Here is a 9370-nt window from a genome sequence, read left to right on the forward strand (position 1 = left end):
TCTCTGGTGTAGAGGATATAATAGAGGAAATGGATTTGTCAGTCAAAGAAAATACCAATGCCAAAAAAAATCATAGCACAATATGTCTAAGAAATATGGGACACCATGAAAAGACCAAACCCAAGAATAATAGGGATAGAGGAAGGAGAAGAATACCAATTCAAAGGCACACAGAAAATATATTCAATAAGATCATAGAAGAAAACTTTCCCAACTTAAAGAAGGAAATGCCTATGCGGATACAAAAAGCCTATAGAACACCAAACAGACTAGACCCCACAAAACGTCCACTCGCCACATAATAATTAAACAACTAAACATACAGAATAAAGAAAGAATATTAAGAGCCGCAAAGGAAAAAAGACAAGTGACTTATAAAGGCAAACCCATCAGAATAACACCCAATTTCTCAATGGAGACTTTGAAAGACAGAAGGACTTGGACAGATGTAATGCAGATGCTAAGAGATGATGGATGCCAGCCTAGACTAATATACCCAGTAAAACTTTCTATCATTGTAGATGGAGTGAACAAGACAAAGCCAGATTTAGACAATACTTATCCATAAACCCAGCCCTACAGAAAGCACTAGAAGGAAAATTCCAACCTAAGGAAGTCAGATACACCCACAAAAACACAGACAATAGATAATGCCACAGAAGTAAACCCCAAAGAAGAGAAGTACATACACACTACCACCAAAAGATAACAGGAATTAACAATCACTGGTAATTAATGTCGCTTAATATCAATGGACTCAATTCACCTATAAAAAGACACAGGCTAACAGAATGGACACAAAAGCAGGACCTATGTTTCTGCTGCATACAAGAAACACCTCAAGTTCAAAGATAAACACTACCTAAGAATAAAAGGCTGGGAAAAGTCTTTCCAATCAAATGGTCTTAAGAAGCAAGCTGGTGTACCCATCCTAATATCCAGCAAAATAGACTTCAAACTAAAATCAATCAAAAGAGATCAAGAAGGGTATTACATACTCATCACAGGAAAGATCCACCAAGATGAAGTTTCAATTCTGAACATTTTGCCCCAAACACAAGGGCACCCACATATGTAAAAGAAACATTACTAAAGCTTAAATCACATATAAAACCCCACACATTAATAGTGGGAGACTTCAATACCCCACTTTCACCACTGTACAGATCTCCCAAATTGAAACTTAATGGAGAAATAAAGGACTTAACTGATGTCATGACTCAAATGGACTTAATCGATATCTACAGAACATTCCATCCTAACAAAAAAGAATATACCTTCTTCTCAGCACCCCATGGAACCTTCTCTAAAATCGACCACATACTTGGCCACAAAACAAATCTAAACAGATCCAAAACAATTGGAATAACCTCCTGTGTTCTATCAGACCACCATGGTCTAAAGTTGGATTTCAACAATAACAAAAACTACAGAAAACCTACAATCTCATGGAAATTGAATAATGCTCAACTGAATCACCAATTCATCAAGGAAGAAATCAAGAAAGAAATTGAAGGCTTCCTAGAGATCAATGAAAATGAATATACCACATACTCAAACTTATGGGACACTATGAAAGTAGTGCTAAGAGGGAAACTCTTAGCACTAAATGCCCACATAAAGAAGTTTGAGAAATCTCACACTAGTGACTTAACAGCACACCTGAAAACTCTAGAACAAGAAGAAGCAAAGTCTCCCAGGAAGAATAGACTCCAGGAAATCATCAAATTGTTGTGGGTTTCCTTACAAAAAAGCTGCATATCCCGCACAAGCGAATCCTTGCTCCTACTGACTTACAAAAGCTTGGAAATGAGATAGAGAAAAAAATGTCCAAATTTGTGAGAAAATCCCATATTCCCTGTAGTGGGCAGCCATTCCAGCTTTGATCTGGAAGTTCCAACCCCCATTGAGGCTTGGCAACTGTCACACCTACAAGGCAGGGCCAAGGGAGGCACTGGGAGACCCGAGATCTGGATGAGCAGCTCTCTCTCTTCCATGTTCTTTATATAGTCTGATAGCAGAAGGTGTGACTCAGATTATATGTGGATATTACCATCTGAAAATATCCATATTAAAAATTCCATAGTTGTTCAGAAGTGTGAATACAAATTTTTTTATGTAGATTTTATGTACATTCAGGAATGGATTTGCTATCTGCCTAATGGTTATTCTATTGGTTTCCTAGCACTTTCACCATTCATTAGAGCCTAATTCTTTGGGATTCCAGAATATACTAAATACCAACTGAGACATCTTTCTTCTACACCTTCTACATGCTGTCTAATCCTTTGACCAGAGTCCATTGTCTTCCTACGAGTCAGTCTTTCATATTTCCACCTTTTCATGATCTCTGATAACAATCTTTATGTATGTATATTGCATCATTTCTTATACAATATTGTTTTATTTTTTGATGACAAACTACTCCATTTCCCTAGAAGACAGTGAATTATAAGGAAGAAAGGACATGAGTCATTTGTATCTCCCTATCAAATGGAAAGTTACCTAGCAAAGAAAGACTTGATAAATGCCTACATGTATATACACATAAACTGACATACAACAATTTCTGTAGTCCAGCAATATAACTTCTGAATTTACTTATTTTTCTCTCTACAATGTCTATGGGAAATATAGTGAAATATGTTTCTTGCTAAAGGAGTCCTTTATAAAGGCTCTTGATTTGGAAACTTTCTTGTTTTTTAGTGTTTAGTTATTAGTACATAGATAAGTCCTCTCAATTTTTGAATAATTAATTGAATTTTTAAAGATTCATATTTGTTTGTCTTTCTAGGTTCTCCAATTGCTAACCTTTATTGTTTAAGCTTTTGATTTCTTGTTTTACTTTACCATTTTTTGAGTCCACCTGAATTCTGGTATATTTTGTCTCTAGACCATTACTCCTAATATGAAATCCCTAAGCCCTTGCATTTTAATCCACTTTGAAACTGAGCTTGCTTTTACTAACAAATATCTGACCAGATGAGCATTTCTCAATCTCCATAATGTTGATCTTTTTATTCATGTTAAGTTTTTGTCATATGGACTTGGGTAATGAATGGGTAACCTACATAGTTTACAATATTAAGCAGAATATTTGGTCTCTATCCACTGGATGCTACTGACAAATTATGACTCAGTTGTGGAAACCAAAAATATGCCCAGAAAATTTCCAAATGTTCTTCAGATGTGTATTAGTCAGGGTCCTCTAGAGGAACTTTTAAAATGAATCTCTCTCTTTCATATATATGCATATCCATGTGTATGATTATACTCTCTCTACACACACACACACACACACACACACACACACACACACACACACACACACAGGCTTACAGGCTGGTGTTCAGCTAGTCCAACAATGACTGTCTACAAATGGACAGTTCAAGAATCGAGTAGTTGTTTAGTTCACAAAGCTGGATATATCACCTTGTCTTCTGTATATGCTGGAATCCCCCAAATGTAGTCTCTAATGAATGGATTTGCCAGAAGGAGTGAGAGCAAGCAGGCAAAGAGAGAGAGCAAGTTTCCTTCTTCCATGTTCTTTATATAGTCTGCTAGCAGAAGGTGTGACTCAGATTATATGTGGATCTTACCACCTGAAAATATCCATATTAAAAGTGAGTCTCCCCACCTCAAATTATTTGGTTAAGAAAAATTCCTCATAGACATACCCAGGTGCTTGGGTTTTAGTTAATTCCAATTGTAGTCAACTTGACAACCAATAATAGCTATCACAAGAGGCAAAGTCACCTTTTTGAGAAATACTGCATAGAGTCATATTTTGTTGAAGTCTAGTAACCACCATACTGTTGTATGGTCTAAGGAAGAAGAAAGAATGGGAATATCAAATCAGTTCATGTGAGGGTAGACAACCATTTTGTCAGATGATATTCAGTATGAACAGAAAGAAGAGGAGGACAAATTTTATAGTGAGATAAGATAAATAGTAGATACCTATGACTGAATCATGGAAGAAATAATATAGTATTTAATTCCTCCCCCCAACTTTTTTTTTAAAAATTGAAAACATATTCTTCTCTCATATCATAGATTCCAATCACAGTTTTCCCTCCTTCCACTTCTCCCAGCTACCCACCCCCTTCCCTTTCCTGTAGATTTACTCCTCTTCCATTTCCTCTTCAGAAAGGAGCAGACCTCCAAGAGACAACAGCCAAACAGGATAAAACAAAGATACAATAAGACAAGTCAAAAGCTCTCCTTTCAAGTTTGGACAAGGCAATCCAAGAGGAGGAAGAATTCCAAGAGCAGGCAAAAGAGTCAGAGACACACCACTCCCATTACTAGGAGTCTCACAAATCCAACAAGTGAGCAGCTACAACATATATACATAGGATCTGGTACAGATCTGTGCAGGCTCTGTGCTTTCCACTTCAGTCTGTGTGAGCCCATATATATAAGCGCTCTTTAGTTGAAGGAGTGGGCCATGTTCTTCTGGTGTTTGACAAGGAGCAACAATGTAAGCTACAATCATATCCTGGTAGTGTATTCCTCAAATGTGAATTAACTATCATAGAAATTATTTCACTTGTTTGTTATGATGTGGGAGAGGGTCAATATGAACAAAATACATTGCATTAGATTATCAAAGAATTAATAAAATATTATTAAAATTAAAACTGTACATCCCCTGAAGCACCAGTGAACACCAAAGCCATAAGCACACCCTGTACCATTTAGGTATAGATAAGGTCCCATCTCTGGACTGGGGAGACCAGTTCTCTAACCCCTAGGCCCTGGGGGCATATTCCATGCCCCTCCTCCGGCCCCCCGAGCCAGTGCAGCACCAGAGACTGAGCAACAGATTCATCCCCCACCCCACTTATCCCCTGTGTCATCAGTGACCACCAGACCCATAAGCCTACCCTACAACGATTGGAAACAGGTAAGGCCCTGATCTCCAGGCTAGGCAGACCAGGTCTCTCACCCCTAGGCCCTGGGGGCATGCTCTATGTACCTCCCCCCAGCCACTGGAGTCCCAGGGACCAGGCATCTGCCTCTTCCCCAGACCCACCACCAAGCCAGCCATCCCCTGCTTCACCAGTGACCACCTGAGCCATAAGCCCACCCTGCACCTATTGGGAACAGCTGCTTCCTGAGACAGGGAGTTCATCAGCACCAATTGGACCAAGAGCCCCAATTGGACCAAAAGTATCAGTGAGACCAAGAGAGGCCTCCTCAGACACAGATACCACTTCCACCAAGTGGAGGAAGGGATGGGTAGACACCAGTGCAAAAATACAGTCAACTGGGAGACCCAATCATAGAAGAATAAGGAAGTTCTGAACCAGGAGTCATGGAAGCCAAACCCAAGCTCTAATACTTTTGTGGCAGAGGCAGGATGGAGCCGATCGGCTGGGTACTGGCTGTGGCAGGAGTGGAGTTTGAAGAAGAATTTTTTGAGACAAGAGAACAGTATGAGAAGTTACAAACGGTGGGTGCCTACTTTTTGTCCAGGTGTCTTTGGTTGAAACTGATGGAATGCTGCTGACCCAGTGTACAACCATCCTCAGCTACCTTGCTGCCAAGTACAACTTGTATGGGAAGGACCTGAAGGAGAGAGTCAGGATTGACTAGTATACTGATAGTATCCTGGACCTGATGATAATCATCGCCTGTGTTCCATTTAAACCCCCTGAGAAAAAGGAGAACTACGTTTTAATCGTGAAGAGAGAAAAAACCCGTTATTTTCCTGTCTTTGAAAAGATTTTAAAAGACCATGGGGAAGCTTTTCTTGTTGACAACCAGCTCAGTTGGGCAGACATACAGTTGTTAGAAGCCATTTTGATGGTGGAAGAACTCAGCCCTCCGGTGCTGTCTGACTTTCCTCTCCTACAAGTAGGATGCTCATCAGCACAGACAAGAAGCCCAGGGAGATACAGCTGGAGGAATGTCTGCAATAATACGTGCCTCCAAGCCAGACTTAAAACTTAAGAGAAACTGTCTCAAAAAGTATTGTTTTATTTACTCTGGTTACTTAGTCACGCTTATACTATAGGATCTGTTAGGGAATGAAACTTTATAAGATGGAAAAATAGGTGTTTAAGGTTCTAATATGAACATTTAAACTGCTGGGGCATGTAGCTTATAGGTTAAGCACATTACCTGCATATATTAGGTCCCAGATTCAGTCCCTGGTTGTTGCAAAACAAATAATGAATGCTGTGGATATTGCTATATGTAAATAAACTCTAATTGGCCAATAGCTACACAGGAAGTATAGGCGGAACTAACAGAGAGGAGAATTGGGAAAGGAGGAAGGAAGAGAGACTGCCTGGAGCCGCCGCCAGGACAAGGAAGATGTAAAGTACTGGTAAGCCATGAGCCACGTGGCAAAGTAAAGATTAATAGAAATGGGCTAAATATAAGAGTAAGAGCTAGACAATGACAGGCCTGAGCTAATGGCCAAGAAGTTTAAATGATGTAAGAGTCTGTGTGTTTATTTTATAAGTGGGCTCTGGGACTGGCGGGACTTGGTGGCGGGAGCTGGAGAGAAATTCTCCAGCTACAAATGAACATTCAGGACTTTCTTTTAATCTTTTTTCAGTACTCTTAAAGTTTTTATTTGCAATAACTTTCTTTGTTTTTTCATCCTAGTTCCTATGAGATGATGGTGTCCACTTTTAATGGTCCTCATGCTGGGTCATCTCTCAGTTACATTGCTTCAGCTTGCATGAAGCATCCTATCATTGACACACTTACTTGGACCCTGCTCTAGCTCCCCACATTTCTTTCAGAACCATCAGGTTTTTTCTGTTAAGAACAATTTTCCCTTAGTTTCTCCATGGGTGTCTTACTGGGTATACAAACCACATTTAAGGGCAGACTCCATGCCCAGAAGTAGATGGCCAAAACAAAATAAACTCAATGGTATTTTTGGAGATTATTTTTTTACCTTACTAGTCTTTTATCTATATATTATGGTTTCCAATTTTGAGTTTTTATGGGTTTTGTTTATGTGTATGTCTGCACGTATATGTGTTTCTCCTGCTCTTTCTTAGTTTTTCCTTTGTTTGTTAGTTTTTTTCTTGTTTGTTTTATTGCTGTCTGTTTTTTATTTACCTTTTGTTTAGAGAGAGAGAGAAGTTGTGGAGTTGGATGGGTGTGGAGGACCTGGAAGGAGGGATGGGAAAGCATAATCTGAATATATTGTATGAAAATAACGTTAATTTCAATAAAATAATTTAAATTGAATTAGTTACCATTTTAAATGTGAAGTGCTTCAGGTACTCTAGATTATAAATGAAAGTGTGTGTTGCAAAAATAAAAGAAGAACAGCATTTCTTGCCTCTTATTACAAAAGAAAAGGTGTGTTCTTGCACCTACACTATCTAAACAAAAAGAAGGAAAAGACCTATAATCCTACAAGGCAAATGTTATTTACCTATCACTTTGTATTTCCCCTAAAAGAGGATTATTCTAAATATTGAGTTTGTGGTCTATTTTTAGTGTTTTTTTCAATAATCATGAATATATCTGTATGTCAACAAATAAAAAAACATACACTCAACAACGTAAATACCAATATGGAAACATCAGAACCTAGTTGTTCTACATCAGCAAGATCTGAACATCACAATGCAGAAGAAGCAGAAAAAATTGACCTTGAGAATTACTTTAAGAAGATGATAGAGTTCTTTAAAGAGGAAGAGAAAAATTCTCTTAAAGAAATTGAGGAAAAGACAAACAAAAATTGGAAGAAATCAATAAATCCCTTAAAGAAAGATAAGAAAAAACATTCAAACAGGTGAAGATTTGAATTTCAAGATTTGAAAACTGAAATAGAGACAATAAAAAAGACACAAACTGAGGGAATGCTGGAAATAGAAAATCTGAGTACATGAACAGGGACTACAGATGCAAGCATAACCAACAGAATGCAAGAGATGGAAGAGAGAATCTCTGGCATTGAAGATATGATAGAGGAAATTGATAAGTCAGTCAAAGAAAACACTAAAGACAACAGAGTCATAAGACAAAATGTTCAGGAAATCTGGGACACCAAGAAAAGGCCAAATCTCAGAAAAACAGGGATAGAAGAAGGAAAAGAATACCACTTCAAAGGCACAGAAAATATATTCAGCAAAATCATAGAAGAAAACTTTCCCAACGTAAAGAAAGAAATATCTATGAAGATACAAGAAGTTTGCAGAACACCAAATGGACTGGATCCAAAAAAGTCCCCTTGTCACATGATAATGAAGCCACTAAAAAATACAGAACAAAGAAAAAAATATTAAGCATTGCAAAGAAAAAAGGCCAAGTAACATATAAAGGCAGGCCCATCAGAATAACATCTGACTTCTCATTGGGGACTCTGAAAGCCAGAAGGTCCTAGACAGACAGTATGTGGACACTAAGAGACCATGGATGTCAACCCAGACTATTATACCCATTGAAACTCTCAGTCACCATAGACAGAGTAAAAAAAAAATATTCCATGATAAAACCAGATTTAAACAGTACCTGTCCACAAATCCAGCCATACAGAAAGCACCAGAAGGAAAAATCCAACCTAAGGAAATAAGATACACTGATGGAAACACAGGCAATACATAATCCCACACCAACAAATACCAAAGAAGGGAAACACACAACACTACCACCAAAAAATAACAGGAATTAACAATCACTGGTAATTAATATCCATTAATATCAGTGGTCTCAATTCGCCTATAAAAAGACACAGGCTAACAGAATGGAAGTGAAAACAGGATCCATCCTTCTGCTACATGCAAGAAACACACCTCAATGTCAAAGACAGACACACTACCTCAGAGTAAAAGGCTGGGGAAAGACTTTCTAATCAAAGAGACTTAAGAATCAAGCTGGTGTAGCTATACTTATATCTAATAAAATAGACTTCAAACTAAAATCAATCAAAAGAGACAAGGAAGGACTTTACATATTTATCACAGAGAAAATCCACGAGGATGAAGTCTCAATTCTGAACATTTTGCCCCAAATACAAGGGCACCCACATTTATAAAAGAAACATTACTAAAGCTTAAATCACACATCAAATCTTACACATTAGTAGTGGGAGAGTTCAACACCACATTCTCATCAATGGAAAGGTCTGCCACACAGAAACTTAACAGAGAAGTAAGAGAACTAACATACATTGTGACACAATTGGACTTAATAGATATCTATAGAACATTCCACTCTAACACAAAAGAATATACCTTCTTCTCAGCACTCCATGGAACCTTCTCTGAAATTGATCACATGCTTGTTCACAAATCAAATCTCAACAGACACAAAAAAATTAGACTAACCTCCTGTATTTTTTCAGACTACCATGGCTTAAAGTTAGATTTCAACAACAACAAAAACTACAGGA

At 38.0% G+C, this 9370-nt stretch overlaps 1 pseudogene; it reads left to right on the top strand.

The window, feature by feature from the left end:
* Positions 1-5320: 5320 nt before the first annotated feature.
* LOC128117771 (glutathione S-transferase alpha-4-like) lies at positions 5321-5958 on the top strand (annotated as a pseudogene).
* Positions 5959-9370: the final 3412 nt, after the last annotated feature.

This window comes from Peromyscus californicus, unplaced genomic scaffold (genome assembly GCF_007827085.1).
Source record: "Peromyscus californicus insignis strain IS unplaced genomic scaffold, ASM782708v3 Scaffold_10__1_contigs__length_136768540, whole genome shotgun sequence".
In the NCBI taxonomy this organism is placed as follows: Eukaryota; Metazoa; Chordata; class Mammalia; order Rodentia; family Cricetidae; genus Peromyscus; species Peromyscus californicus.